The sequence below is a fragment of the Convolutriloba macropyga genome, chromosome 13 (assembly GCF_964194025.1).
Source record: "Convolutriloba macropyga chromosome 13, txConMacr16.3, whole genome shotgun sequence".
Classification (NCBI taxonomy): domain Eukaryota; kingdom Metazoa; phylum Xenacoelomorpha; order Acoela; family Convolutidae; genus Convolutriloba; species Convolutriloba macropyga.
The window spans coordinates 31096265-31122968 of NC_134480.1; the positions used below are offsets into that span (position 1 = coordinate 31096265).

At 35.7% G+C, this 26704-nt stretch overlaps 1 protein-coding gene and 18 non-coding genes across 20 annotated transcripts in view; 1 reads left to right on the forward strand and 18 right to left on the reverse strand.

The window, feature by feature from the left end:
• Positions 1 to 26704, forward strand: part of LOC142351908 (uncharacterized) — a 438132-nt gene that overhangs the window by 189899 nt on the left and 221529 nt on the right. The window lies entirely within an intron of this gene.
• On the reverse strand, positions 1566 to 1638 carry Trnat-cgu (transfer RNA threonine (anticodon CGU)). The gene has a single exon. It is a non-coding gene; the product is annotated as a tRNA-Thr (tRNA).
• Positions 2388 to 2460, reverse strand: Trnat-cgu (transfer RNA threonine (anticodon CGU)). Its single transcript has one exon. It is a non-coding gene; the product is annotated as a tRNA-Thr (tRNA).
• On the reverse strand, positions 5407 to 5479 carry Trnat-cgu (transfer RNA threonine (anticodon CGU)). Its single transcript has one exon. It is a non-coding gene; the product is annotated as a tRNA-Thr (tRNA).
• On the reverse strand, positions 8700 to 8772 carry Trnat-cgu (transfer RNA threonine (anticodon CGU)). Its single transcript has one exon. It is a non-coding gene; the product is annotated as a tRNA-Thr (tRNA).
• Trnat-ugu (transfer RNA threonine (anticodon UGU)) lies at positions 10898 to 10970 on the reverse strand. Its single transcript has one exon. It is a non-coding gene; the product is annotated as a tRNA-Thr (tRNA).
• Positions 11174 to 11246, reverse strand: Trnat-cgu (transfer RNA threonine (anticodon CGU)). The gene has a single exon. It is a non-coding gene; the product is annotated as a tRNA-Thr (tRNA).
• Trnat-ugu (transfer RNA threonine (anticodon UGU)) lies at positions 12202 to 12274 on the reverse strand. Its single transcript has one exon. It is a non-coding gene; the product is annotated as a tRNA-Thr (tRNA).
• Trnat-cgu (transfer RNA threonine (anticodon CGU)) lies at positions 12478 to 12550 on the reverse strand. The gene has a single exon. It is a non-coding gene; the product is annotated as a tRNA-Thr (tRNA).
• Positions 13780 to 13852, reverse strand: Trnat-ugu (transfer RNA threonine (anticodon UGU)). The gene has a single exon. It is a non-coding gene; the product is annotated as a tRNA-Thr (tRNA).
• On the reverse strand, positions 14057 to 14129 carry Trnat-cgu (transfer RNA threonine (anticodon CGU)). The gene has a single exon. It is a non-coding gene; the product is annotated as a tRNA-Thr (tRNA).
• Positions 14875 to 14947, reverse strand: Trnat-cgu (transfer RNA threonine (anticodon CGU)). The gene has a single exon. It is a non-coding gene; the product is annotated as a tRNA-Thr (tRNA).
• Trnat-cgu (transfer RNA threonine (anticodon CGU)) lies at positions 17345 to 17417 on the reverse strand. Its single transcript has one exon. It is a non-coding gene; the product is annotated as a tRNA-Thr (tRNA).
• Trnat-ugu (transfer RNA threonine (anticodon UGU)) lies at positions 21269 to 21341 on the reverse strand. Its single transcript has one exon. It is a non-coding gene; the product is annotated as a tRNA-Thr (tRNA).
• Trnat-cgu (transfer RNA threonine (anticodon CGU)) lies at positions 22367 to 22439 on the reverse strand. The gene has a single exon. It is a non-coding gene; the product is annotated as a tRNA-Thr (tRNA).
• On the reverse strand, positions 23582 to 23654 carry Trnat-cgu (transfer RNA threonine (anticodon CGU)). Its single transcript has one exon. It is a non-coding gene; the product is annotated as a tRNA-Thr (tRNA).
• On the reverse strand, positions 25064 to 25136 carry Trnat-cgu (transfer RNA threonine (anticodon CGU)). The gene has a single exon. It is a non-coding gene; the product is annotated as a tRNA-Thr (tRNA).
• Positions 25889 to 25961, reverse strand: Trnat-cgu (transfer RNA threonine (anticodon CGU)). Its single transcript has one exon. It is a non-coding gene; the product is annotated as a tRNA-Thr (tRNA).
• Trnat-cgu (transfer RNA threonine (anticodon CGU)) lies at positions 26165 to 26237 on the reverse strand. The gene has a single exon. It is a non-coding gene; the product is annotated as a tRNA-Thr (tRNA).

The window sequence follows — 26704 nt, forward strand, 5'->3', positions numbered from 1 at the left end:
GCTGAAATCTTGAAAAACATTCAATTACATCTAGAAACTGTGCACTAATGTATTAGAGTACTGTGCACTATCAAACCCAAGAGGAGGTTCTTTGGCTCTTGAGGCTGGAGAAACCTAAATACTGAAAGAAAAACTTCGAAAAAAACTTGGAATTGCAAGTTTTGTCGGAAAACTGCTAGAAATCGTTATGTTAAAAGGCTGAAAACCTTTCCATTGCCACTAGAAACGTTACAGTAACCTATTATCAAACCCTAGAGGATGTTTTTTGACAACTGGAGAAAAACTAAAAAATAAACAATTTTCAAAAAAATTGAAAAAGATTTTAAAAGTTAGTAAAAATTTGCGTGTGTTTGTTTGGAGTACCAAACAGATAGCTCTTAAAATGGCCATAAAAAGTACTTGTCTTCCAAATGCTTGTATGAACATTAACCAGCCTCAATTTTGGCCCAACAAAAAATTCGAAAAAGATGAAAAAGCACGAAAAATTACAATATTCTGGGCTCAAAAACTCCTAATATGAAGTTTTGACCTTAAAAGTTACGTTCTTCCCAGTATCTAAACCACACTAAGCACTTGATGGACAAATAAACGCGACTATGGGCCTCTAGCGAAACTTAATGCACGCTGGGCGCTACCTGATTATACCGTTTTTAAGATCGAAAAGTCAAATGGGTCAGACAAAAAATCCGTCAAGCGAAAAATTGCATAAAAAAGACCAACAGGACTAAAATTATTGCTACAAACTTCGTTTGAGAGAAATTCAATAGAGTAGATTAACCTCATACGTTCGCAACCATTATATTGCCGACGAAATAAAAAGAAATCAAATAAATGCCAAAAATAGCAATACCCTCTTTTTGGATCTATTTCTAATTGACATTTTTTTGTTGAATGACTTTTCTTGCATCCCTGTTTTTTTGTGCGGCGCATGAACCTTTGGCAGCTGGATTATTGGTTATTGACTCTTTTTGCTTTTAGGTCAATGACTCTTTTAAAGTAACGGCTTTTTCGAACATAGACTTCTCGCGAATGCAAATTTGTCGGTCATACCTTTCGCAATCTGCCCTCTTAACCATGCCGCTCGAGAGCTCCTAAACATGCTCTTCGATAGTTCTTAAACATGCTCTGCAGAGGCCTCTTAAACATGCATTTTCGCGTTTCGTTAAACACGGTGCCTTATAAACTGTCATGCATTTAATATAAAGGATGTAAATTGCTATTTTGCAGTTGAAAGTGTTTCTAATTCATTTAGGTTGTTAGCGTGAACTTAGTTTCCTAAAAACTTGACGTAAATTTAGGTCTTGAGAGCATTTGAACCACCGATGTCCTCTTTACGTAACAGGCGTTTTAACCACTAAGCCACAGGACAATGGCTTAACAGTTTCAGTTAGCAAAAATTATAAAAGTCAACACTTTTGAAAGCCAGTTTTTGTTCCATTTTTCAAGAGGCATAAGATATAGGTCTGTATGTAAACAAGAGTAAGGTGGTTTTTCGAAGAAGATTTTTTTGTAATGCAGTTTGGTTGTTCGTGCAGGCTGGTTTTCAATAAATTCGACGTAGGTTTAGGTCCTGGGAGGATTTGAACCACCGATCTCCTGTTTACGAGACAGGCGCTTTAACCACTAAGCCACAGAACCATGTCTTTACACTCTCAGTTAGCAAAACCCATAGAAGTGAATACTTTGAGAGCTAGTTTTTGTTTCATTTTTCCGGAAGTTTGAAAAATACGTCTGTATATAAACAAAAATGAAGTAAAGTGCTATTTTGAAGCTGAAAGTGATTCTAATTCAATTAGGTTGTTAGCTTGAGCTTAGTTTCCTAAAAACTTGACGTAGATTTTGGTCGTGGGAGCATTTGAACCACCGATCTCCTCTTTACGTAACAGGCGCTTTAACTGCTAAGCTACAGGAAAATGACTTAACAGTTTCAGTTACAAAAATTATGAAAGTGAATACTTTTGAAAGCCAGTTTTTGTTTTTTTCCCAGAGGCAAAAGATATAGGTCTGTATATATACCAGAGTAAGTAATTTGGTTTTTCGAAGAAGATTTTCTGTAATGCAGTTTGGTTGTTAGCGCAGTCTGGGTTTTAAATTGATTCGATGTAGTTTTGGCTCCTGGGCGCTTTTGAACCACCGATCTCCTGTTTACAAGACAGGCGCTTTAAACACTAAGCCACAGAACCATGTCATCAGAGTTTCAATTAGCAAAACTCATAAAAAGTTAATTATTTTGAAAGCCAATTTTGGTTTCATTTTTCCAGAAGCATAAAATATCCATCTGTATAAAAATAAAAGTGAGGTACACGAGTATTTTAAAGCTGGAAATGTTTCTAATTCAATTAGATTGTTAGCGTAAGCTAGGTTTCCTAAAAAGTTGACGTAGATTTAGTTCCTGGGCGGATTTGAACCAGCGATCTCCTGTTTACGAGACAGGCGCTTTAACCACTAAGCCACAGAACCATGTCTTTACACTCTCAGTTAGCAAAACTCGTAAAAGTGAAAATTTTGAGAGCTAGTTTTTGTTTCATTTTTGCAGAGGTTTGAAAAATACGTCTGTATATAAACAAAAATGAAGTAAATTGCTATTTTGAAGCTGAAAGTGATTCTAATTCAATTAGGTTGTTAGCGTGAGCTTAGTTTCCTAAAAACTTGACGTAGATTTTGGTCCTGGGAGCATTTGAACCATCGATTTCCTCTTTACGTAACAGGCGCTTTAACCACTAAGCCAGAGGACAATGACTTAACAGTTTCATTTAGAAAAATCTTGAAAGTGAATACTGTTGAAAGCCAGTTTCTGTTTTTTTTTCAGAGGCAAAAGATATAGGTCTTTATATAAACAAGAGTAAGTAATTTGGTTTTTCGAAGAAGATTTTTTGTAATGCAGTTTGGTTGTTAGCGCAGCCTGGGTTTTAAATTGATTCGATGTAGTTTTGGGTCCTGGGCGGATTTGAACCACCGATCTCCTGTTTAGAAGACAGGCGCTTCAAACACGAAGCCACACAGTCATGTTATCAGAGTTTCAGGTAGCAAAACTCATAAAAAATTAATTATTTTGAAATCCAATTTTGGTTTCATTTTTCCAGAAGCATAAAATATACATCTGTATAAAAATAAAAGTGAGGTAAACGGGTATTTTGAAGCTGGAAATGTTTCTAATTCAATTAGGTTGTTAGCGTAAGCTAGGTTTCCTAAAAAGTTGACGTAAATTTAGATCCTGGGAGCATTTGAACCACCGATCTCCTCTTTACGTAACAGGCGCTTTAACCACTAAGCCACAAGACAATGACTTAACTGTTTCAGTTAGAAAAATTCATAAAAAAGAATACTTTTGAAAGCCAGTTTTTGTTTTATTTTTCCAGAGGCATAAGAAATAGGTCTGTATATAAACCAGAGTAAGTAATTTGGTTTTTCGAAGTAGGTTTTTTGTAATGTAGTTTGGTCGTTTGCGCAGCCTGGGTTTTCAATAGATTCGACGTAGTTTTGGGTCCTGGCCGGATTTGAACCACCGAACTCCTGTTTCCAAGACAGGCGCTTTAAACACTAAGCCACAGAACCATGTCATCAGAGTTTCAGTTAGCAAAACTCATAAAAAGTTAATTATTTTGAAAGCCAATTTTGGTTTCATTTTTCCAGAAGCATAAAATATACATCTGTATAGAAATAAAAGTGATGTAAACGGGTATTTTGAAGCTGGAATTGTTTCTAATTCAATTAGGTTGTTAGCGTAAGCTAGGTTTCCTAAAAAGTTGACGTAAATTTAGATCCTGGGAGCATTTGAACCACCGATCTCCTCTTTACGTAACAGGCGCTTTAACCACTAAGCCACAGGACAATGACTTAACTGTTTCAGTTAGAAAAATTCATAAAAAAGAATACTTTTGAAAGCCAGTTTTTGTTTTATTTTTCCAGAGGCATAAGAAATAGGTCTGTATATAAACAAGAGTAAGTAATTTGGTTTTTCGAAGAAGATTTTCTGTAATGCAGTTTGGTTGTTTGTGCAGTCTGGGTTTTAAATTGATTCGATGTAGTTTTGGGTCCTGGGCGCATTTGAACCACCGATCTCCTCTTTACAAGACAGGCGCTTTAAACACTAAGCCACAGAACCATGTCATCAGAGTTTCAGTTAGCAAAACTCATAAAAAGTTAATTATTTTGAAAGCCAATTTTGGTTTCATTTTTCCAGAAGCATAAAATATACATCTGTATAAAAAGAAAAGTGAGGTAAACGGGTATTTTAAAGTTGGAAATGTTTCTTATTCAATTAGGTTGTTAGCGTAAGCTAGGTTTCCTAAAAAGTTGACGTAGATTTAGATCCTGGGAGCATTTGAACCACCGATCTCCTCTTTACGTAACAAGCTCTTTAACCACTAAGCCACAGGACAATGACTTAACTGTTTCAGTTAGAAAAATTCATAAAAAAGAATACTTTTGAAAGCCAGTTTTTGTTTTATTTTTCCAGAGGCATAAGAAATAGGTCTGTATATAAACACGAGTAAGTAATTTGGTTTTTCGAAGAAGATTTTCTGTAATGCAGTTTGGTTGTTTGCGCAGTCTGGGTTTTAAATTGATTCGATGTAGTTTTGGGTCCTGGGCGCATTTGAACCCCCGATCTCCTGTTTACAAGACAGGCGCTTTAAACACTAAGCCACAGAACCATGTCATCAGAGTTTCAGTTAGCAAAACTCATAAAAAGTTGATTATTTTGAAAGCCAATTTTGGTTTCATTTTTCCAGAAGCATAAAATATACATCTGTATAAAAATAAAAGTGAGGTAAACGGGTATTTTAAAGCTGGAAATGTTTCTTATTCAATTAGGATGTTAGCGTAAGCTAGGTTTCCTAAAAAGTTGACGTAGATTTAGATCCTGGGAGCATTTGAACCACCGATCTCCTCTTTACGTAACAAGCTCTTTAACCACTAAGCCACAGGACAATGACTCAACTGTTTCAGTCAGAAAAATTCATGAAAGTGAATACTTTTGCAAACCAGTTTTTGTTTTTTTTCCAGAGGCAAAAGATATAGGTCTGTATATAAACCAGAGTAAGTAATTTGGTTTTTCGAAGAAGATTTTTTGTAATGCAGTTTGGTTGTTAGCGCAGCCTGGGTTTTAAATTGATTCGATGTAGTTTTGGGTCCTGGGCGCATTTGAACCACCGATCTCCTGTATACAAGACAGGCGCTTTAAACACTAAGCCTCACAACCAGGTTATCAGAGTTTCAGTTAGCAAAACTCATAAAAAGTTAATTATTTTGGGAGCCAATTTAGTTTCATTTTTCCAGAAGCATAAAAAATGCATCTGTATAAAAACAAAATTGAGGTAAATGGGTATTTTGAAGCTGGAAATGTTTCTAATTCAATTAGGTTGTTAGCGTAAGCTAGGTTTCCTAAAAAGTTGACGTAGATTTAGTTCCTGGGCGGATTTGAACCAGCGATCTCCTGTTTACGAGACAGGCGCTTTAACCACTAAGCCACAGAACCATGTCTTTACACTCTCAGTTAGCAAAACTCGTAAAAGTGAAAACTTTGAGAGCTAGTTTTTGTTTCATTTTTGCAGAGGTTTGAAAAATACGTCTGTATATAAACAAAAATGAAGTAAAGTGCTATTTTGAAGCTGAAAGTGATTCTAATTCAAATAGGTTGTTAGCTTGAGCTTAGTTTCCTAAAAACTTGACGTAGATTTTGGTCCTGGGAGCATTTGAACCATCGATTTCCTCTTTACGTAACAGGCGCTTTAACCACTAAGCCAGAGGACAATGACTTAACAGTTTCATTTAGAAAAATCTTGAAAGTGAATGCTGTTGAAAGCCAGTTTCTGTTTTTTTTCAGAGGCAAAAGATATAGGTCTGTATATAAACAAGAGTAAGTAATTTGGTTTTTCGAAGAAGATTTTTTGTAATGCAGTTTGGTTGTTAGCGCAGCCTGGGTTTTAAATTGATTCGATGTAGTTTTGGGTCCTGGGCGGATTTGAACCACCGATCTCCTGTTTAGAAGACAGGCGCTTCAAACACGAAGCCACACAGCCATGTTATCAGAGTTTCAGTTAGCAAAACTCATAAAAAGTTAATTATTTTGAAATCCAATTTTGGTTTCATTTTTCCAGAAGCATAAAATATACATCTGTATAAAAACAAAATTGAGGTAAATGGGTATTTGGAAGCTGGAAATGTTTCTAATTCAATTAGGTTGTTAGCGTAAGCTAGGTTTCCTAAAAAGTTGACGTAGATTTATTTCCTGGGCGGATTTGAACCAGCGATCTCCTGTTTACGAGACGGGCGCTTTAACCACTAAGCGACAGAACCATGTCTTTACACTCTCAGTTAGCAAAACTCATAAAAGTGAATACTTTGAGAGCTAATTTTTGTTTCATTTTTCCAGAAGCTTGAAAAATACGTCTGTTTATAAACGAAAATGAAATTAATTGCTATTTTGAAGCTGAAAGTGATTCTAATTCAATTAGGTTGTTAGCGTGAGCTTAGTTTCCTAAAAACTTGACGTAAATTTAGATCCTGGGAGCATTTGAACCACCGATCTCCTCTTTACGTAACAGGCGCTTTAACCACTAAGCCACAAGACAATGACTTAACTGTTTCAGTTAGAAAAATTCATAAAAAAGAATACTTTTGAAAGCCAGTTTTTGTTTTATTTTTCCAGAGGCATAAGAAATAGGTCTGTATATAAACCAGAGTAAGTAATTTGGTTTTTCGAAGTAGGTTTTTTGTAATGTAGTTTGGTCGTTTGCGCAGCCTGGGTTTTCAATAGATTCGACGTAGTTTTGGGTCCTGGCCGGATTTGAACCACCGAACTCCTGTTTCCAAGACAGGCGCTTTAAACACTAAGCCACAGAACCATGTCATCAGAGTTTCAGTTAGCAAAACTCATAAAAAGTTAATTATTTTGAAAGCCAATTTTGGTTTCATTTTTCCAGAAGCATAAAATATACATCTGTATAGAAATAAAAGTGATGTAAACGGGTATTTTGAAGCTGGAATTGTTTCTAATTCAATTAGGTTGTTAGCGTAAGCTAGGTTTCCTAAAAAGTTGACGTAAATTTAGATCCTGGGAGCATTTGAACCACCGATCTCCTCTTTACGTAACAGGCGCTTTAACCACTAAGCCACAGGACAATGACTTAACTGTTTCAGTTAGAAAAATTCATAAAAAAGAATACTTTTGAAAGCCAGTTTTTGTTTTATTTTTCCAGAGGCATAAGAAATAGGTCTGTATATAAACAAGAGTAAGTAATTTGGTTTTTCGAAGAAGATTTTCTGTAATGCAGTTTGGTTGTTTGTGCAGTCTGGGTTTTAAATTGATTCGATGTAGTTTTGGGTCCTGGGCGCATTTGAACCACCGATCTCCTCTTTACAAGACAGGCGCTTTAAACACTAAGCCACAGAACCATGTCATCAGAGTTTCAGTTAGCAAAACTCATAAAAAGTTAATTATTTTGAAAGCCAATTTTGGTTTCATTTTTCCAGAAGCATAAAATATACATCTGTATAAAAAGAAAAGTGAGGTAAACGGGTATTTTAAAGTTGGAAATGTTTCTTATTCAATTAGGTTGTTAGCGTAAGCTAGGTTTCCTAAAAAGTTGACGTAGATTTAGATCCTGGGAGCATTTGAACCACCGATCTCCTCTTTACGTAACAAGCTCTTTAACCACTAAGCCACAGGACAATGACTTAACTGTTTCAGTTAGAAAAATTCATAAAAAAGAATACTTTTGAAAGCCAGTTTTTGTTTTATTTTTCCAGAGGCATAAGAAATAGGTCTGTATATAAACACGAGTAAGTAATTTGGTTTTTCGAAGAAGATTTTCTGTAATGCAGTTTGGTTGTTTGCGCAGTCTGGGTTTTAAATTGATTCGATGTAGTTTTGGGTCCTGGGCGCATTTGAACCCCCGATCTCCTGTTTACAAGACAGGCGCTTTAAACACTAAGCCACAGAACCATGTCATCAGAGTTTCAGTTAGCAAAACTCATAAAAAGTTGATTATTTTGAAAGCCAATTTTGGTTTCATTTTTCCAGAAGCATAAAATATACATCTGTATAAAAATAAAAGTGAGGTAAACGGGAATTTTAAAGCTGGAAATGTTTCTTATTCAATTAGGATGTTAGCGTAAGCTAGGTTTCCTAAAAAGTTGACGTAGATTTAGATCCTGGGAGCATTTGAACCACCGATCTCCTCTTTACGTAACAAGCTCTTTAACCACTAAGCCACAGGACAATGACTCAACTGTTTCAGTCAGAAAAATTCATGAAAGTGAATACTTTTGCAAACCAGTTTTTGTTTTTTTTCCAGAGGCAAAAGATATAGGTCTGTATATAAACCAGAGTAAGTAATTTGGTTTTTCGAAGAAGATTTTTTGTAATGCAGTTTGGTTGTTAGCGCAGCCTGGGTTTTAAATTGATTCGATGTAGTTTTGGGTCCTGGGCGCATTTGAACCACCGATCTCCTGTATACAAGACAGGCGCTTTAAACACTAAGCCTCACAACCAGGTTATCAGAGTTTCAGTTAGCAAAACTCATAAAAAGTTAATTATTTTGGGAGCCAATTTAGTTTCATTTTTCCAGAAGCATAAAAAATGCATCTGTATAAAAACAAAATTGAGGTAAATGGGTATTTTGAAGCTGGAAATGTTTCTAATTCAATTAGGTTGTTAGCGTAAGCTAGGTTTCCTAAAAAGTTGACGTAGATTTAGTTCCTGGGCGGATTTGAACCAGCGATCTCCTGTTTACGAGACAGGCGCTTTAACCACTAAGCCACAGAACCATGTCTTTACACTCTCAGTTAGCAAAACTCGTAAAAGTGAAAACTTTGAGAGCTAGTTTTTGTTTCATTTTTGCAGAGGTTTGAAAAATACGTCTGTATATAAACAAAAATGAAGTAAAGTGCTATTTTGAAGCTGAAAGTGATTCTAATTCAAATAGGTTGTTAGCTTGAGCTTAGTTTCCTAAAAACTTGACGTAGATTTTGGTCCTGGGAGCATTTGAACCATCGATTTCCTCTTTACGTAACAGGCGCTTTAACCACTAAGCCAGAGGACAATGACTTAACAGTTTCATTTAGAAAAATCTTGAAAGTGAATGCTGTTGAAAGCCAGTTTCTGTTTTTTTTCAGAGGCAAAAGATATAGGTCTGTATATAAACAAGAGTAAGTAATTTGGTTTTTCGAAGAAGATTTTTTGTAATGCAGTTTGGTTGTTAGCGCAGCCTGGGTTTTAAATTGATTCGATGTAGTTTTGGGTCCTGGGCGGATTTGAACCACCGATCTCCTGTTTAGAAGACAGGCGCTTCAAACACGAAGCCACACAGCCATGTTATCAGAGTTTCAGTTAGCAAAACTCATAAAAAGTTAATTATTTTGAAATCCAATTTTGGTTTCATTTTTCCAGAAGCATAAAATATACATCTGTATAAAAACAAAATTGAGGTAAATGGGTATTTGGAAGCTGGAAATGTTTCTAATTCAATTAGGTTGTTAGCGTAAGCTAGGTTTCCTAAAAAGTTGACGTAGATTTATTTCCTGGGCGGATTTGAACCAGCGATCTCCTGTTTACGAGACGGGCGCTTTAACCACTAAGCGACAGAACCATGTCTTTACACTCTCAGTTAGCAAAACTCATAAAAGTGAATACTTTGAGAGCTAATTTTTGTTTCATTTTTCCAGAAGCTTGAAAAATACGTCTGTTTATAAACGAAAATGAAATTAATTGCTATTTTGAAGCTGAAAGTGATTCTAATTCAATTAGGTTGTTAGCGTGAGCTTAGTTTCCTAAAAACTTGACGTAGATTTTGGTCCTGGGAGCATTTGAACCATCGATTTCCTCTTTACGTAACAGGCGCTTTAACCACTAAGCCACAGAACCATGTCATCAGAGTTTCAGTTAGCAAAACTCACGAAAAGTTAATTATTTTGAAACCAATTTTGGTTTCATTTTTCCAGAAGCATAAAATATACATCTGTATAAAAATAAAAGTGAGGTAAACGGGTATTCTGAAGCTGGAAATGTTTCTAATTCAATTAGGTTGTTAGCGTAAGCTAGGTTTCCTAAAAAGTTGACGTAAATTTAGATCCTGGGAGCATTTGAACCACCGATCTCCTCTTTACGTAACAGGCACTTTAACCACTAAGCCACAGGACAATGATCTAACTGTTTCAGTTAGAAAAATTCATAAAAAGGAATACTTTTGAAAGCCAGTTTTTGTTTTATTTTTCCAGAAGCATAAGAAGTAGGTCTGTATATAAACAAGAGTAAGTAATTTGGTTTTTCGAAGTAGGTTTTTTTGTAATGTAGTTTGGTTGTTTGCGCAGTCTGAGTTTTCAATAGATTCGACGTAGATTTTGGTCCTGGGTGCATTTGAACCACCGATCTCCCCTTTATGTAACAGGCGCTTTAACCATTAAGCCACAGGACAATGACTTAACAGTTTCAGTTAGAAAAAAATCATAAAAGTGAAGACTGTTAAAAGCCAGTTTTTGTTTTGTTTTTCCAGAGGCATTAGAAATAGGTCTGTATATAAACAAGAGTAAGTAATTTGGTTTTTCGAAGTAGGTTTTTTTGTAATGCAATTTGGTTGTTTGCGCAGCCTGGGTTTTCAATAGATTCGACGTAGTTTTGGGTCCTCGCCGGATTTGAACCACCGAACTCCTGTTTACAAGACAGGCGCTTTAAACACTAAGCCACAGAATCATGTCATCAGAGTTTCAGTTAGCAAAACTCATAAAAAGTTAATTATTTTGAAAGCCTATTTTGGTTTCATTTTTCCAGAAGCATAAAAAATACATCTGTATAATAACAAAAGTGAGTTAAATGGGTATTTTGAAGCTGGAAATGTTCCTATTTCAATTAGTTTGTTAGCGTAAGCTAGTTTTCCTAAAAAGATGACGTAGATTAAGGTCCTGGGAGTATTTGAACCTCCGATCTCCTGTTTACAAGACAGTCGCTTTAACCACTAAGCCACAGAACCATGTCTTCAGAGTTTCAGTTAGCAAAACTCATATAAAGTGAATTATTTTGAAAGCCAATTTTGGTTTCATTTTTCCAGAAGCATAAAAATTACATCTGTATAATAACAAAGTGAGGTAAAGGGATATTTTGAAGCTGGAAATGTTTCTAATTCAATTAGGTTGTTAGCGTAAGCTAGGTTTCCTAAAAACTTGACGTAGATTTAGTTCCTGGGCGGATTTGAACCACCGATCTCCTGTTTACGAGACAGGCGCTCTAACCACTAAGCCACAGAGTCCAGAGGTTTGAAAAATACGTGTGTATATAAACAAAAATGAAGTAAGTTGCTATTTTGAAGCTGAAATTGATTCTAACCCAATTAGGTTGTTAGCGTGAGCTTAGTTTCCTAAAAACTTGACGTAGATTTTGGTCCTGGGAGCATTTGAACCATGGATTTCCTCTTTACGTAACAGGCGCTTTAACCACTAAGCCACAGGACAATGACCTAACTGTTTCAGTTAGAAAAATTCATAAAAAGGAATACTTTTGAAAGCCAGTTTTTGTTTTATTTTTCCAGAAGCATAAGAAATAGGTCTGTATATAAACAAGAGTAAGTAGTTTGGTTTTTCGAAGTAGGTTTTTTTGTAATGTAGTTTGGTTGTTTGCGCAGTCTGAGTTTTCAATAGATTCGACGTAGATTTCGGTCCTGGGTGCATTTGAACCACCGATCTCCCCTTTATGTAACAGGCGCTTTAACCATTAAGCCACAGGACAATGACTTAACAGTTTCAGTTAGAAAAAAATCATAAAAGTGAAGACTGTTAAAAGCCAGTTTTTGTTTTGTTTTTCCAGAGGCATAAGAAATAGGTCTGTATATAAACAAGAGTAAGTAATTTGGTTTTTCGAAGTAGGTTTTTTTGTAATGCACTTTGGTTGTTTGCGCAGCCTGGGTTTTCAATAGATTCGACGTAGTTTTGGGTCCTCGCCGGATTTGAACCACCGAACTCCTGTTTACAAGACAGGCGCTTTAAACACTAAGCCACAGAATCATGTCATCAGAGTTTCAGTTAGCAAAACTCATAAAAAGTTAATTATTTTGAAAGCCTATTTTGGTTTCATTTTTCCAGAAGCATAAAAAATACATCTGTATAATAACAAAAGTGAGTTAAATGGGTATTTTGAAGCTGGAAATGTTCCTATTTCAGTTAGTTTGTTAGCGTAAGCTAGGTTTCCTAAAAAGATGACGTAGATTAAGGTCCTGGGAGTATTTGAACCTCCGATCTCCTGTTTACAAGACAGTCGTTTTAACCACTAAGCCACAGAACCATGTCTTCAGAGTTTCAGTTAGCAAAACTCATATAAAGTGAATTATTTTGAAAGCCAATTTTGGTTTCATTTTTCCAGAAGCATAAAAATTACATATGTATAATAACAAAGTGAGGTAAAGGGATATTTTGAAGCTGGAAATGTTTCTAATTCAATTAGGTTTTTAGCGTAAGCTAGGTTTCCTAAAAAGTTGACGTAGATTTAGTTCCTGGGGGGATTTGAACCACCGATCTCCTGTTTACGAGACAGGCGCTCTAACCACTAAGCCACAGAGTCCAGAGGTTTGAAAAATACGTGTGTATATAAACAAAAATGAAGTAAGTTGCTATTTTGGAGCTGAAGTTGATTCTAATCCAATTAGGTTGTTAGCGTGAGCTTAGTTTCCTAAAAACTTGACGTAGATTTTGGTCCTGGGAGCATTTGAACCATGGATTTCCTCTTTACGTAACAGGCGCTTTAACCACTAAGCCAGAGGACAATGACTTAACTGTTTCAGTTAGAAAAAAATCATAAAAGTGATTACTTTTGAAAGCCAGTTTTTGTTTTATTTTTCCAGAGGCATAAGATATAGGTCTGTATATAAACAAGAGTAAGTAATTTGGTTTTTCGAAGAAGAGTTTTTGTAATGCAGTTTGGTTGTTAGCGCAGCCTGGGTTTTAAATTGATTCGAAGTAGTTTTGGTTCCTGGGCGGATTTGAACCACCGATCTCCTGTTTAGAAGACAGGCGCTTTAAACACGAAGCCACACAACCATGTCATCAGAGTTTCAGTTAGCAAAACTCATAAAAAGTTAATTATTTTGGAAGCCAATTTTGGTTTCATTTTTCCAGAAGCATAACAAATGCATCTGTATAAAAACAAAAGTGAGGTAAATGGGTACTTTGAAGCTGAAATTGTTTCTAATTCAATTAGGTTGTTAGCGTAAGCTAGGTTTCCTAAAAAATGACGTAGATTTAGTTCCTGGGCGGATTTGAACCACCGGTCTCCTGTTTACGAGACGGGCGCTTCAACCACTAAGCCACAGCCATGTCTGTACACTCTCAGTTAGCAAAACTCATAAAAGTGAATACTTTGAGAGCTAGTTTTTGTTTCGTTTTTCCAGGGGTTTGAAAAATCCGTCTGTATATAAACAAAAATGAAATAAATTGCTCTTTTGAAGCTGAAAGTGATTCTAATTCAATTAGGTTGTTAGCGTGAGCTTAGTTTCCTAAAAACTTGACGTAGATTTTGGTCCTGGGAGCATTTGAACCACCGATCTCCTCTTTACGTAACAGGCACTTTAACCGCTAAGCCACAGAACCATGTCATCAGAGTTTCAGTTAGCAAAACTCACGAAAAGTTAATTATTTTGAAATCCAATTTTGGTTTCATTTTTCCAGAAGCATAAAAAATACATCTGTATAATAACAAAAGTGAGGTAAATGGGTATTTTGAAGCTGGAAATGTTTCTATTTCAATTAGGTTGTTAGTGTAAGCTAGGTTTCCTAAAAAGTTGACGTAGATTAAGGTCCTGGGAGGATTTGAACCTCCGCTCTCCTGTTTACAAGACAGGCGCTTTAACCACTAAGCCACAGAACCATGTCTTCCGCGTTTCAGTTAGCAAAACTCATAAAAAGTGAATTATTTTGAAGGCCAATTTTGGTTTCATTTTTCTAGAAGCATAAAAATTACATCTGTATAATAACAAAAATGATGTAAATGGATATTTTGAAGCTGGAAATGATTCTAATTCAATTAGGTTGTTAGCGTAATTTAGGTTTCCTAAAAAGTTGACGTAGATTTAGGTCCTGGGAGGATTTGAACCACCGATCTCCTGTTTACGAGACAGGCGTTTTAACCACTAAGCCACAGAACCATGTCTTTACACTCTCAGTTAGCAAAACTCATAAAAGTGAATACTTTGAGAGCTAGCTTTTGTTTCATTTTTCCAGAAGTTTGAAAAATACGTATGTATATAAACAAAAATGAAGTAAATTGCTATTTTGATGCTGAAAGTGATTCTAATTCAATTAGGTTGTGAGCGTGAGCTTAGTTTCTTAAAAACTTGACGTAGATTTTGGTCCTGGGAGCATTTGAACCATCGATTTCCTCTTTTCGTAACAGGCGCTTTTACTGCTAAGCTACAGGACAATGACTTAACAGTTTCAGTTAGAAAAATTATGAAAGTGAATACTTTTGAAAGCCAGTTTTTGTTTTTTTTCCAGAGGCAAAAGATATAGGTCTGTATATATACCAGAGTAAGTAATTTGGTTTTTCGAAGATTTTTTTTAATGCAGTTTGGTTTTTAGCGCAGCCTGGGTTTAAAATTGATTCGATGTAGTTTTGGGTCCTGGGCGGAATTGAACCACCGATCTCCTGCTTACAAGACAGGCGCTTTAAACACTTAGCCACACAACCATGTCATCAGAGTTTCAGTTAGCAAAACTCATAAAAAGTTAATTATTTTGAAAGCTAATTTTGTTTCATTTTTCCAGAAACATAAAAAATGCATCTGTATAAAAACAAAAGTGAGGTAAATGGGTATTTTGAAGCTGGAAATGTTTCTAACTCAATTAGGTATTTAGCGTAAGCTAGGTTTCCTAAAAATTTGACGTAGATTTAGTTCCTGGGCGGATTTGAACCACCGATCTCCTGTTAACGAGACAGGCGCTTTAACCACTAAGCCACAGAACCATGTCGTTACACTCTCAGTTAGCAAAACTCATAATAGTGAATACTTTGAGAGCTAGTTTTTGTTTCATTTTTCCAGAGGTTTGAAAAATACGTCTGTATTTAAACAAAAATGAAGTAAATTGCTATTTTGAAGCTGAAAGGGATTCTAATTCAATTAGGTTGTTAGCGTGAGCTTAGTTTCTTAAAAACTTGACGTAGATTTTGGTCCTGGGAGCATTTGAACCATGGATTTCCTCTTTACGTAACAGGCGCTTTAACCACTAAGCCAGAGGACAATGACTTAACTGTTTCAGTTAGAAAAATCTTGAAAGTGAATACTTTTGAAAGCCAGTTTCTTTTTTTTTTTCAGAGGCAAAAGATATAGGTCTGTATATAAACAAGAGTAAGTAATTTGGTTTTTCGAAGAAGATTTTTTATAATGCAGTTTGGTGGTTAGCGCAGCCTGGGTTTTAAATTGATTAGATGTAGTTTTGGGTCCTAGGCGCATTTGAACCACCGATCTGCTGTTTACAAGACAGGTGCTTTAACCACTACACCACAGAACCATGTCATCAGAGTTTCAGTTAGCAAAACTCATAAAAAGTTAATTATTTTGAAAGCCAATTTTGGTTTCAATTTTCCAGAAGCATAAAATATACATCTGTATAAAAATAAAATTGAGGTAAACGGGTATTTTGAAGCTGGAATTGTTTCTAATTCAATTAGGTTGTTAGCGTAAGCTAGGTTTCCTAAAAAGTTGACGTAAATTTAGATCCTGGGAGCATTTGAACCACCGATCTCCTCTTTACGTAACAGGCGCTTTAACCACTAAGCCACAGGACAATGACTTAACTGTTTCAGTTAGAAAAATTCATAAAAAAGAATACTTTTGAAAGCCAGTTTTTGTTTTATTTTTCCAGAGGCATAAGAAATAGGCCTGTATATAAACAAGAGTAAGTAATTTGGTTTTTCGAAGTAGGTTTTTTTGTAATGCAATTTGGTTGTTTGCGCAGCCTGGGTTTTCAATAGTTTCGACGTAGTTTTGGGTCTTGGGAGGATTTGAACCACCGATCGCCTGTTAATAAGACAGGCGCTTTGAACACTAAGCCACAGAACCATGTCATCAGAGTTTCAGTTAGCAAAACTGTTAAAAAGTGAATTATTTTGAAAGCCAATTTTGGTTTCATTTTTCCAGAAGCATAAAAAATACATCTGTAAAATAACAAAAGTGAGGTAAATGGGTATTTTGAAGCTGGAAATGTTTCTATTTCAATTAGGTTGTTAGCGTATGCTAGGTTGTCTAAAAAGTTGACGTAGATTAAGGTCCTGGGAGGATTTGAACTACCGATCTCATGTTTACGAGACAGGGTCTTTAAGCACTAAGCCACAGAACCATGTCTTTACACTCTTAGTTAGCAAAACTCATAAAAGTGAATTATTTTGAAGGCCAATTTTGGTTTCATTTTTCCAGAAGCATAAAAAATACATCTGTTTAAAATCAAAAGTGAGGTAAATCGGTAATTTGAAGCTGGAAATGTTTCTAATTCAATTAGGCTGTTAGCGTAAGCTACGTTTCCTAAAAGGTTGACGTAGATTTAGGTCCTGGGAGCATTTGAACCACCGATCTCCTCTTTACGTAACAGGCGCTTTAACCGCTAAGCCACAGGACAATGACTTAACAGTTTCAGTTAGAAAAAATCATAAAAGTGAATACTTTTGAAAGCCAGTTTTTGTTTTTTTCCCAGAGGCAAAAGATATAGGTCTGTATATAAACAAGAGAAAGTAATTTGATTTTTCGCAGTAGATTTTTTGGAATGCAGTTTGGTTGATAGTGCAGCCTGGGTTTTCAATAGATTTGACGTAGTTTTAGGTCCTGGGTGCATTTGAACCACCTATCTCCCCTTTACGTAACAGGCGCTTTAAACACTAAGCCACAGGACAATGACTTAACAGTTTCAGTTAGAAAAAATCATAAAAGTGAATACTTTTGAAAGCCAGTTTTTGTTTTTATTTTTACAGAGGCATAAGATACAGGTCTGTATATAAACAAGAGTAAGTACTTTGTTTTTTCGCAGTTGATTTTTTGTAATGCAGTTTGGTTGTTTGCGCAGCCTGGTGTTTAATTAGATTCGACGTAGTATTAGGTCCTGGGTGGATTTGAACCACCAATCTCAAGTTTACAAGACAGGCGCTTTAACCACTATGTAACAGAACCATGACTTCAGAGTTTCAGTTAGCAAAACTCATAAAAAGTGAATTATTTTGAAAGCCAATTTTGGTTCATTTTTCCAAAAGCATAAAAGATACATCTGTATAAAAACAAAAGTGAGGTAAATGGGTATTTTGAAGCTCGAAATGTTTCTAATTCAATTAGGTTGTTAGCGTAAGCTAGGTTTCCTAAAAATTTGACGTAGAATTAGGTCCTGGGAGGATTTGAACCACCGATCTCCTGTTTACGAAACAGGCGCTTTAACCACTAAGCCACAGAACCTTGTCTTTACACTCTGAGTTTGCAAAACTCATAAAAGTGAATACTTTGAGAGCTAGTTTTTATTTTTTTTTCCTGAAGCTTGAAAAATACGTCTGTATATAAACAAAAATGAACAAATTGCTATTTTGAAGCTGAAAGTGTTTCTAATTCAATTGGGTTGTTAGCGAGAGCATAGTTTCCTAAAAACTTGACGTATATTTTGGTCCTGGGAGCATTTGAACCACCGATCTCCTCTTTACGTAACAGGCGCTTTAACCACTAAGCCACAGGACAATGACTTAACAGTTTCAGTTAGAAAAAACATAAAAGTGAGTACTTTTGAAAGCCAGTTTTTGCTTTATTTTTCCAGAGGCATAAGATATAGGTCTATATAAACAAGAGTAAGTAATTTGATTTTTCGAAGGAGATTTTGTCGTAATGCTTATTGGTTGTTAGCGCAGCCTGGGTTTTAAATAAATTCGACGTAGTATTAGGTCCTGGGCGGATTTGAACCACCCATCTCCGATCTGCTGTTTTCAATAGAGGTGCTTTAAGCACTAAGCCACAGAACCATTTCTTCAGAGTTTCAGTTAGCAAAACTCATAAAAGTGAATTATTTTGAAAGCCAATTTTGGTTTCATTTTTCCAGAATCATAAAATATACATCTGTATAAAAACCAAGGTGAGGTAAATGGGTATTTTGAAGCTGGAAATGTTTCTAATTCAATTAGGTTGTTAGCGTAAGCTAGGTTTCCTAAAAATTTGACGTGGATTTAGGTCCTGGGCGGATTTTACCCACCGATCTCCTGTTTATGCGACAGGCGCTTTAACCACTAAGCCACAGGACAATGACTTAACAGTTTCAGTTAGAAAAAAATCATAAAATTGAATACTTTTGAAAGCCAGTTTTTGCCTTATTTTTCCAGAGGCATAAGATATAGGTCTATAAAAACAAGGGTAAGTAATTTGATTTTTCGAAGGAGATTTTGTCGTAATGCATATTGGTTGTTAGCGCAGCCTGGGTTTTAAATAAATTCGACGTAGTTTTAGGTCCTGGGCGGATTTGAACCACCCATCTTCGATCTGCTGTTTTCAATAGAGGTGCTTTAAGCACTAAGCCACAGAACCATTTCTTCAGAGTTTCAGTTAGCAAAACTTATAAAAGTAAATTAATTTGAAAGCCTATTTTGGTTTCGTTTTTCCAGAAGCATAAAATATACATCTGTATAAAAACAAAAGTGATGTAAATGGGTATTTTGAAGCTGGAAATGTTTCTAATTCAATTAGTTTGTTCGCGTAAGCTAGGTTTCCTAAAAATTTGACGTAGTTTTAGGTCCTGGGCGGATTTTACCCACCGATCTCCTGTTTACGTAACAGGCGCTTTAACCACTAAGCCACAGGACAATGACTTAACAGTTTCAGTTAGAAAAAAATCATAAAAGTGAAGACTGTTGAAAGCCAGTTTTTGTTTTGTTTTTCCAGAGGCATAAGATATAGGTCTGTATATAAACAGTAGTAATTATTTTGGTTTTTCGAAGTAGGTTTTTTTGTAATGCAGATTGGTGGTTAGCGCAGCCTTGGTTTTAAATAGATTCGACGTACATTTGGTACTGGGTGCATTTGAACCACCGATCTCCCCTTTACGTAACAGGCGCTTTAACCACTAAGCCACAGAACCATGTCTTCAGAGTTTCAGTTAGCAAAACTCACAAAAGTGAATTAATTTGAAAGCCATTTTTGGTTTCATTTTTCCAGAAGCACAAAATATTCATCTGTGTAAAAACAAAAGTGAGGTAAATGGGTATTTTGAAGCTGGAAATATTTCTAATTCAATTAGGTTGTTAGCGTAGGCTAGGTTTCCGAAAAAGTTGACGTAGATTTAGGTCCTGGGCGGATTTGAACCACCGATCTGTTTACGAGCCAGGCGCTTTAACCACTAAGCCACAGAACCATGTCTTCAAAGATTCAGTTAGCAAAACTCATAAAAGTGAATTAATTTGAAAGCCAATTTTGGTTTCGTTTTTCCAGAAGCACAAAATATACATCTGTGTAAAAACAAAAGTGAGGTAAATGGGTATTTTGAAGCTGGGAATTTTTCTAATTCAATTAGGTTGTTAGCGTAAGCTAGGTTTCCGAAAAAGTTGACGTAGATTTAGGTTCTGGGCGGATTTGAACCACCGATCTCCTGTTTGAGACAAGCGCTTTAACCACAAAGCCACAGGACAATGACTTAACAGTTTCAGTTAGAAAAAATCATGAAAGTGAATACTTTTGAAAGCCAGTTTTCGTTTTAATTTTCCAGAGGCATAAGATACAGGTCTGTATTTAAACAAGAGTAAGTACTTTGGTTTTTCGAAGTAGATTGTTTTGTAATGCAGTTTGGTGGTTAGCGCAGCCTGGGTTTTAAATAGATTCGACGTAGTTTTAGTCCTGGGCGGATTGAACCACCGATCTCCTGTTTACATGACAGGCGCTTTAACATTCAAGCCACAGAACCATGTCTTCAGAGATTCAGTTGGCAAAACTCATAAAAGTGAATTAATTTGAAAGCCAATTTTGGTTTCATTTTTCCAGAAGCACGAAATATACATCTGTGTAAAATCATGAAAGTGAATACTTTTGCAAGCCAGTTTTTGTTTTTTTTTTTTGCAGAGGTAAAAGATACAGGTCTGTATATAAACCAGAGTAAGTAATTTGGTTTTTCGAAGATTTTTTGTAATGCAGTTTGGTTTTTAGCGCAGCCTGGGTTTAAAATTGATTCGATGTAGTTTTGGGTCCTGGGCGGAATTGAACCACCGATCTCCTGCTTACAAGACAGGCGCTTCAAACACTTAGCCACACAACCATGTCATCAGAGTTTCAGTTAGCAAAACTCATAAAAAGTTAATTATTTTGAAAGCCAATTTTGTTTCATTTTTCCAGAAACATAAAAAATGCATCTGTATAAAAACAAAAGTGAGGTAAATGGGTATTTTGAAGCTGGAAATGTTTCTAATTCAATTAGGTTGTTAGCGTAAGCTAGGTTTCCGAAAAAGTTGACGTAGATTTTGGTCCTGGGCGGATTTCAACGAGCGAGCTTCTGTTTACGACAGAGGCGCTTTAACCACTAAGCAATAGAACCATGGCGTTACACTCTCAGTTAGCAAAACTCATAAAAGTGAATACTTTGAGAGCTAATTTTTGTTTCATTTTTCCAGAAGCTTGAAAAATACGTCTGTTTATAAACGAAAATGAAGTTAATTGCTTTTTTGAAGCTGAAAGTGTTTCTATTTCAATTAGGTCGTTAGCGTGAGCTTAGTTTCCTAAAAACTTGACGTGCATTTTGGTACTGGGAGCATTTGAACCAGCGATCTCCTCTTTACGTAACAGGCGCTTTAACCATTAAGCCACGGGACAATGACTTAACAGTTTCAGTTAGAAAAAATCATAAAAGTGAAGACTGTTGAAAGCCAGTTTTTGTTTTGTTTTTCCGGAGGCATAAGATAAAGGTCTGTATATAAACAATAGTAATTATTTTGGTTTTTGGAAGTAGATTTTTTTGTAATGCAGTTTGGTGGTTAGCGCAGCCTGGATTTTAAATAGATTCGACGTAGATTTTGGTCCTGGGTGCATTTGAACCACCGATCTCCCCTTTACGTATCAGGCGCTTTAACCACTCAGCCACAGGACAATGACTTAACAGTTTCAGTTAGAAAAAAAATCATCAAAGTGAAGACTGTTAAAAGCCAGTTTTTGTTTTGTTTTTCCAGAGGCATAAGATAAAGGTCTGTATATAAACAATAGTAATTATTTTGGTTTTTGGAAGTAGATTTTTTTGTAATGCAGTTTGGTGGTTAGCGCAGCCTGGGTTTTAAATAGATTTGACGTAGTTTTAATCCTGGGCGGATTTGAACCACCGATCTCCTGTTTACAAGACAGGCGCTGTAACCACCAAGCCACAGAACCATGTCTTCAGAGATTCAGTTAGCAAAACTCATAAAGTGAATTAACTTGAAAGCCAATTTTGGTTTCATTTTTCCAGAATCATAAAATATACATTTGTATAAAAACAAAAGTGAGGTAAATGGGTATTTTGAAGCTGGAAATATTTCTAATTCAATTAGTTTGTTAGCGTAAGCTAGGTTTCCGAAAAAGTTGACGTAGATTTAGGTCCTGGGCGGATTTGAACGAGCGAGCTCCTGTTTACGAGACAGGCGCTTTAACCACTAAGCAATAGAACCATGGCTTTACAATCTCAGTTAGCAAAACTGATAAAAGTGAATACTTTGAGAGCTAATTTTTTTTCATTTATCCAGAAGCTTGAAAAATACGTCTGTTTATAAACGAAAATGAATTAAATTGCTTTTTCGAAGCTGAAAGTGTTTCTAATTCAATTACGTTGTTAGCGTGAGCTTATGTTCCTAAAAGCTTGACGTATTTTTTGGTCCTGGGAGCATTTGAACCACCGATCTCCTCTTTACGTAACAGGCGCTTTAACCACTAAGCCACAGGACAATGACTTAACAGTTTCAGTTAGAAAAAATCATAAAAGTGAATACTTATGAAAGCCAGCTTTTGTTTTATTTTTCCAGAGGCATAAGATATAGTTCTGTATATAAACAAGAGTAAGTAATTTGGTTTTTTGAAGTATATTGTTTTGTTATGCAGTTTGGTTGCTTGGCAGCCTGGGTTTTAAATAGATTCGACGTAGTTTTAGGTCCTGGGCGGATTTGAACCACCGATCTCGGCTTTACAATACAAGCGCTTTAACCACTAAGCCACAGAACCATTTCTTCAGCGTTTCAGTTAGCAAAACTCATAAAAGTGAACTATTTTGAAAGCCAATTTTGTTTTCATTTTTCCAGAAGCATAAAATATACATCTGTATAAAAACAAAAATGAGGTAAATGGGTATTTTGAAGCTGGAAATATTTCTAATTCAATTAGGTTGTTAGATTTAGGTAGGTTTCTGAAAAAGTTGGCGTAGATTTAGGTCCTGGGCGGATTTGAACCACCGATCTCCTGTTTACGAGACAGGCGCTTTAACCACTAAGCCACAGAACCATGTCTTCAGAGTTTAAGTAAGCAAAACTCATAAAAGTGAATTGTTTTGAAAGCCAATTTTAGTTTCATTTTTCCAGAAGGATAAAATATACATCTGTATAAAAACCAAAGTGAGGTAATTGGGTATTTTGAAGCTGGAAATGTTTCTAATTCAATTAGGTTGTTAGTATAAGCTAGGTGTCCTAAAAACTTGACGTAGATTTAGGTCCTGGGCGTATATTTAACCACCGATCTCCTGTTTACGCGACAGGCCCTTTAACCACTAAGCCACAGGACAATGACTTTACAGTTTCAGTTAGAAAAAATCATAAAAGTAAATACTTTTGAAAGCCAGCTTTTGTTTTATTTTTCCAGAGGCATAAGATATAGTTCTGTATATAAACAAGAGTAAGTACTTCGGTTTTTCGAATTAGATTTTTTTGTAATGCAATTTGGTTGTTAGGCAGCCTGAGTTTTTCAATTTTCCAGAAGCTGGAAAAATACGTCTGTACATAAACAACAATGAAGTAAATTGCTCTTTTGCAGCTGAAAATGTTTCTAATTCAATGAGGTTATTAGCGTGAGCTTAGATTCCTAAAAACTTGACGTAGATTTAGGTCCTGGGGCATTTGAATCACCGATCTCCTCTTTAGGTAACATACGCTTTAACCAATAAGCCACAGGACAATGACTTAACAGTTTCAGTTAGCAATAATCATAAAAGTGAATACTTTTGAAAGCCAGATTTTGTTTTATTTTTCCAGAGGCATAAGATATGGGTCTGTATATAAACAATAGTACGTAATTTGGTTGTTCGAAGTATATTGTTTTGTTATGCAGTTTGGTTGTTAGGCAGCCTGGGTTTTAAATAGATTCGACGTAGTTTTAGGTCGTGGGCGGATTTGAACCACCGATCTCGGCTTTACAAGACGGGCGCTTTATCCACTAAGCCACAGAACCATGTCTTCAGCGTGTCAGTTAGCAAAACTCATAAAAGTGAAATATTTTGAAAGCCAATTTTGGTTTCTATTTTCCAGAAGCATAAAATATACGTCTGTATAAAAGCAAAAGTGAGGTAAATGGGTATTTTGAAGCTGGAAATGTTTCTAATTCAATTAGATTGTTAGAGTAAGGTAGGTTTCTGAAAAAGTTGACGTAGATTTAGGTCCTGAGCGGATTTGAACCACCGATCTCCTGTTTACGAGACAGGCGCTTTAACCACTAAGCCACAGAACCAGTTCTTCAGAGTTTAAGTAAGCAAAACTCATAAAAGTGAATTATTTTGAAAGCCAATTTTAGTTTCATATTTCCAGAAGCATAAAATATACATCTGTATAAAAACCAAAGTGAGGTAAATGGGTATTTTGAAGCTGGAAATGTTGCTCAATTAGGTTGTTAGCGTAAGCTAGGTTTCCGAAAAAGTTGACGTAGATTTAGGTCCTGGGCGGATTTGAACGAGCGAGCTCCTGTTTACGAGACAGGCGCTTTAACCATTAAGCAATAGAACCATGGCTTTACAATCTCAGTTAGCAAAACTGATAAAAGTGAATACTTTGAGAGCTATTTTTTTTTCATTTTCCAGAAGCTTGAAAAATACGTCTGTTTATAAACGAAAATGAATTAAATTGCTTTTTCGAAGCTGAAAGTGTTTCTAATTCAATTACGTTGTTAGCGTGAGCTTATTTTCCTAAAAGCTTGACGTATTTTTTGGTCCTGGGAGCATTTGAACCACCGATCTCCTCTTTACGTAACAGGCGCTTTAACCACTAAGCCACAGGACAATGACTCAACAGTTTCAGTTAGAAAAAATCATAAAAGTGAATACTTATGAAAGCCAGCTTTTGTTTTATTTTTCCAGAGGCATAAGATATAGTTCTGTATATAAACAAGAGTAAGTACTTTGGTTTTTCGAATTAGATTTTTTTGTAATGCAATTTTGGTTGTTAGGCAGCCTGAGTCTTTCATTTTCCCAGAAGCTGGAAAAATACGTCTGTACATAAACAACAATGAAGTAATTTGCTATTTTGCAGCTGAAAATATTTCTAATTCAATGAGGTTTTTAGCGTGAGCTTAGTTTCCTAAAAACCTGACGTAGATTTTGGTCCTGGGGCATTTGAACCACCGATCTCCTCTTTAGGTAACAGGCGCTTTAACCAATAAGCCTTAGGACAATGACTTAATAGTTTCAGTTAGCAATAATCATAAAAGTGAATACTTTTGAAAGCCAGTTTTTGTTTTTTTTCCAGAGGCATAAGATATGGGTCTGTATATAAACAATAGTAAGTAATTTGGTTTTTTGAAGTATATTGTTTTGTTATGCAGTTTGGTTGCTTGGCAGCCTGGGTTTTAAATAGATTCGACGTAGTTTTAGGTCCTGGGCGGATTTGAACCACCGATCTCGGCTTTACAATACAAGCGCTTTAACCACTAAGCCACAGAACCATGTCTTCAGCGTTTCAGTTAGCAAAACTCATAAAAGTGAACTATTTTGAAAGCCAATTTTGTTTTCATTTTTCCAGAAGCATAAAATATACATCTGTATAAAAACAAAAATGAGGTAAATGGGTATTTTGAAGCTGGAAATATTTCTAATTCAATTAGGTTGTTAGATTTAGGTAGGTTTCTGAAAAAGTTGGCGTAGATTTAGGTCCTGGGCGGATTTGAACCACCGATCTCCTGTTTACGAGACAGGCGCTTTAACCACTAAGCCACAGAACCATGTCTTCAGAGTTTAAGTAAGCAAAACTCATAAAAGTGAATTGTTTTGAAAGCCAATTTTAGTTTCATTTTTCCAGAAGGATAAAATATACATCTGTATAAAAACCAAAGTGAGGTAATTGGGTATTTTGAAGCTGGAAATGTTTCTAATTCAATTAGGTTGTTAGTATAAGCTAGGTGTCCTAAAAACTTGACGTAGATTTAGGTCCTGGGCGTATATTTAACCACCGATCTCCTGTTTACGCGACAGGCCCTTTAACCACTAAGCCACAGGACAATGACTTAACAGTTTCAATTAGAAAAAAATCGTAAAAGTGAAGACTGTTGAAAGCCAGTTTTTGTTTTGGTTTTCCAGAGGCATAAGATATAGGTCTGTATATAAACAATATTAATTGATTTGGTTTTTCGAAGTAGATTTTTCTGTAATGCAGTTTGTTGGTTAGCGCAGCCTGGGTTTTAAATAGATTCGACGTAGATTTTGGCCCTGGGTGCATTTGAACCACCGATCGCCCCTTAACGTAGCAGGGGCTTTAACCACTAAGCCACAGGACAATGACTTAACAGTTTCAGTTAGAACAAAATCATAAAAGTGAAGGCTGCTGAAAGCCAGTTTTTGTTTTGTTTTTCCAGAGGCATAAGATATAGGTCTGTATATGAACAATAGTAATTATTTGGTTTTCCGAAGTAGATTTTTTTGTAATGCAGTTTGGTGGTTAACGCAGCCTGGGTTTTAAATAGATTCGACGTAGTTTTAGTCCTGGGCGGATTTGAACCACCGATCTCCTGTTTACGAGACAGGCGCTTTAACCACTAAGCCACAGAACCATGTCTTCAGAGTTCAAGTAAGCAAAACTCATAAAAGTGAATTATTTTGAAAGCCAATTTGAGTTTCATTTTTCCAGAAGCATAAAATATACATCTGTATAAAAACAAAAGTGAGGTAAATGGGTATTTTGAAGCTGGAAATATTTCTAATTCATTTAGGTTGTTAGATTTAGGTAGGTTTCTGCAAAAGTTGACGTAGATTTAGGTCCTGGGCGGATTGGAACCACCGATCTCCTGTTTACGAGACAGGCGCTTTAACCACTAAGCCACAGAACCATGTCTTCAGAGTTTAAGTAAGCAAAACTCATAAAAGTGAATTATTTTGAAAGCCAATTTGAGTTTCATTTTTCCAGAAGCATAAAATATACATCTGTATAAAAACCAAAGTGAGGTAAACGGGTATATTGAAGCTGGAAATGTTTCTAATTTAATTAGGTTGTTAGTATAAGCTAGGTGTCTTAAAAACTTGACGTAGATTTAGGTCCTGGGCGTATATTTAACCACCGATCTCCTGTTTACGCGACAGGCCCTTTAACCACTAAGCCACAGGACAATGACTTAACAGTTTCAATTAGAAAAAAAATAGTAAAAGTGAAGACTGTTGAAAGCCAGTTTTTGTTTTGGTTTTCCAGAGGCATAAGATATAGGTCTGTATATAAACAATATTAATTAATTTGGTTTTTCGATATAGATTTTTCTGTAATGCAGTTTGTTGGTTAGCGCAGCCTGGGTTTTAAATAGAT